Raw genomic sequence first — 4,449 nt, 5'->3', positions numbered from 1 at the left:
ATCCATTTCTACACATTTCATTAGTTTACTTCATTATCAAATTCTAAATAATACTACCATTTTTATGTCATTGAAGATGAATAGTCATACTTTTGTTAGCCTTTTCCTTTATAAAAGGGTGACAGAAGTTTGTGCTTTTACCCACATCATGTACATGCAAGAGTTGGGGAAAGTGTTGCAAAGTCATCATAGATAGTGGAAGCATAGACAATCTAGTTTCAACAAAGATGGTAGAGAAACTAGGATTGAAAAAGGTAACACATACTACTCCATACAAAGTATCATGGTTGCAAAAAGGACGTCAACTCTTGGTTAATGAGCAATGTAAAGTGGATTTACAAATAGAAACTTAAAAATATTGGATAGTGTATGACATTATGCCCATGGATGTATGCCATGTTTTACTTGGAAGACCATGGCAATATGATAGAAAGGCTATGCATGATGGGTGAAACAATACCTACACTTTTGAGAAGGATGGGAAGAAGCACATTCTTACACCCCTGAAGGAGGAACATTTTGTTGTTGAACCAAGTTCTAGGGTGATGCTAATGGGTGGTAAGCAATTTCTACACCAAATTAAGAAGGAAGAGGTAAACTTTGCTTTGATAGGAAAGCTTAAAAGTGAAGATACTAGCACAAAGATAATTGATTTTCATGAAGAAATTCAAGATATGTTGAAAGAGTATAAAGAATAGTAGTGGATGATCTTCCTAATGTTTTACCCCCATTAAGGAGTATTAGCCATCACATAGACTTGATTCCGAGAGCAAATCTTCCAAATAAAGCCGCCTATAGGATGACACCAAGATAAAATGAAGAAATTAAGAAACATGTGCAAGAATTATTAGAGAAAGGATTGATAAGGGAAAGTTTAAGTCCTTGTGCAGTTCCAACTATTTTGAGCCCTAAGAAGAATGGGAGTTGGCGAATGTGCATAGATTCCAGAGCAATCAACAAAATAACCATCAGGTATAGACTTCCTTTACAAAGGATTGAAGATTTATAGGATTGTTTAAGTGGGGCTAAGTATTTCTCTAAAATATACTTGAAAAGTGGCTACCATAAAATTAGAATAAAGGAAGGTGATGAGTGGAAGATGACCTTCAAGACAAACCATGGTCTCTATGAATGGCTAGTTATGCCATTTGGCTTATCTAATGCTCCAAGCACTTTCATGCATCCTATGAATGAGGTGCTTAAAGATTTTACAAGTAAGTTTGTCATAGTTTACTTAGATGACATCCTAGTATATAGTCACTCAAAGGAAGAACATTTGAAACATTTAAATATGGTATTAAATAAATTGCATGAGTTAAAGCTATTAATCAATCTCAAAAAGTGTACTTTCTTGAAGACAAAATTGGTTTACTTGGGATTTGTCATCTCACAAGAAGGAATAAAGATGGACAAGGACAAGATAAAGGCAATCATTGAATGACCTACTCCTAAGAATATCTTTGAGGTTAGAAGTTTTCATGGGTTGGCCAATTTTTATAGCAATTTCATAAGAAATTTTAGTGGGATTTGTGCTCCAATAGCGGGTAACATTAAGGGAGGTAAAAATACATTCTATTAGACAGAGGATGCTAATAAGAGTTTTCATATGCTTAAAAAGAAAATTACCAAGGAACCTATCTTGTCTTTGCCTGATTTTACTATGCCTTTTCAAGTTGAGTGTGATGCTAGCAGGATTGCTATAGGTGTTTTCCTCAATCAAGATGGAAAGCCTATTACTTACTTCAGTGAAAAACTTAGTGATGCAAAGAAGAGATATTCAACATAAGATCAGGAGTTCTATTTCATCATACAAGCATTGAAGAAATGGAGGCACTACCTCATGCCTAAAGAATTTATTTTGTTCACTGATAATCATGCTCTGCAATTTATTAGTAGCCAACATAAATTAAGCCAAAGACATGTCAAATGGGTAGAATTTTTGCAAAGTTTTACTTTTGTCATTAAGAACAAGAGTGATCAATCCAACAAAGTGGCAGATGATTTGAGTAGAAGGAGTTTGATCTTACAGGAATTTCACGTAAGTATATTGGGATTTAATGACTTGAAAGAGATGCACAAAGAAGATAGGGACTTCAAAGAGGCATATGAAGCTTGTTTAAATCCCTTGAATAAAAATAGGAGTCCTTGGGTGGAGTACATGATACAAGAAGGGCTACTATTCAAAGGCAGCCAACTTTGCATTCCAAAAAGCTCTATGAGAGAAAATGTGTTGAAGGAGAAACAAAGTGGTAGTTTGGTAGGGCATTTTGGACAAAATAAGGCATTGGCTCAATTAAGTTCATATTATTATTGGCCAGATATGGGAGATGATGTCAAGAAGTTTGTGGAGAGGTGAAAAATATGTCAACATGCCAAGGGAAGTAGCTAGAATGCAGGTCTGTATCAACCATTGCCAATTCCAACCAGACCATGGGATTCCATTAGTATGGACTTTGTACTCAGTCTACCAAGAACACATAAAGGACATGATTCAATATTTATAGTAGTTGATAGGTTTTCTAAAATAGCTCATTTTATTCCATGTACAAAAGCAAGTGATGCTACTAATATTGCAAATTTATTCTTCAAAGAGATAGTTAGGCTACATGGACTTCCTTGGAGTATTGTTTCTGATCGAGGTACTAAGTTCGTAGGACACTTTTGGAGGACTCTATGGAAGAAATTGGGCACCACTTTGAGTTTTAGCTCAACTTGCCATCCCCAAATTGATGGTCAAACAAACATGGTCAATAGAAGCCTTGGAAACATCTTGCGAAGCTTAGTGAGTATGCATCCAAAACAATGAGACTTGGTGCTTGCACAAGTAGAGTTTGCATATAATGATTCTCCTAATAGAAGTACAAGTATGAGCCCTTTCCAAATCATGTATGGTATACATCCTAGAGGAGTATATGAGTTAAGGAATCTAGGTCCAATGGAGATGAAAAGTGCTGATGGGGAAGATTTTTCTAGTGCAATCCAAGATTTGCATGAACAAGTAAAAAGTAAACTTGAAGAGAGTACCATTAAGTATGAAAAGAGAGCTGATTTGAAAAGGAAGGAAGTCAATTTTGATGTGGGAGATTTGGTTCTAGCTCATCTTAGAAAAGAAAGGTTCCCAAGAGGAGAATATGACAAGTTGACATAAAAAAAAATTGGCCCTTGTTGAGTTTTATGAAAGTTCTCTAGCAATGCTTATGAGATAGAACTCCCAAGGGATGTTGATATTTCTCCCTTCTTCAATTTTGCAGATTTGTACCCTTACAAAGGAGACAAGAAACTAGTCCAAGTTCTTGAAATAGGTGAAGAACATGTCCTTCAATGGAAGTAATATTTACCTAAAGCAACTTTAAAGCAACTTGAATTAATCTTGGACACAAAAGTTATCATGAAAACTAGAGGTAAAGAACATCTACAATACTTGGTCAAATGGAAGGGACATCCACCAAAAAATTCCAAATGGTTGAAAGCTTCTAACCTATTCAAGTATGGAATTAGTATTGATGACCTCATGGATAGGAGCCCATGAACAAGTCTTTTGTTCCTTAGGAGTATGATGCAGAAGCAACTGTTGTCCAAGATTAGCATCCTAGAAGATAATCTCACTGAATAGTTTTATCTTAATTTTAGTTTGATAAAATTTTAGATAACTAGGAATTTGGCAATGTTAGTAAATTGTTCCATATTTTGTGGATTAGGAGGTTCTATAGTTCAATATAAATATTGTAAGTTTGCAAGCTTGGAAAACAGATTGAGCGTGCGGGGAAAGGAAATAAATTGTGTGTTTTTGGTGAAGTTCCAGAATGTCATTCACTTTCCTTGTTGTATATAATTTTCATTGAGATTGAGTTTCTGCTATGCGTCAAGTAGTCATAGAGCTCTCGTGCACCATCACTTTGTTTTGTTACTTCTTTGGCTTCAAAGGGATCAATGTTCTAGTACTCCCCTATGCAAATTGATTGATTTGAATCATGATGGATTGCATGGACAAAATCACTTACGCTTCACATGTATCATTAATTAAATTTAAAAGTATTGTGACATATAGATATATATCAATGCCTTACACTACCTTTTTATGAATTAAAAATATCAAATATAATCATGACCAATAATGTGTTAACTATTTACTACCTAAGATACACTTAATTGGAAAAAAATGGATTAGTGGTAGATCATGTGTCCAAGAGAAAATGTCAAAATCAATATGATCAAAATATAGGATTATGAATTTTTAGTAGGAGATATTTTCCATAGCAAGTCAAATTGTGATATTGCTATCAGGATTTAACTGTGTAGTTTTTGAGTCAAACTCATTGATCCATATATCATGAGTAGTGATTCGCACATGAATCCATCTCCCATGAGAATACATGGAACACACACCACTCATTGGATCTAGGTGATGCTCATAGAGATGAAGCACTAGGGCTTCTTGGGATAGCAATA

This window comes from Cupressus sempervirens, chromosome 1, assembly GCF_028749045.1.
Source record: "Cupressus sempervirens isolate cs-2001-9-10 chromosome 1, ASM2874904v1, whole genome shotgun sequence".
NCBI classification, from domain to species: domain Eukaryota; kingdom Viridiplantae; phylum Streptophyta; class Pinopsida; order Cupressales; family Cupressaceae; genus Cupressus; species Cupressus sempervirens.
This window is presented reverse-complemented; position numbering follows the sequence as displayed.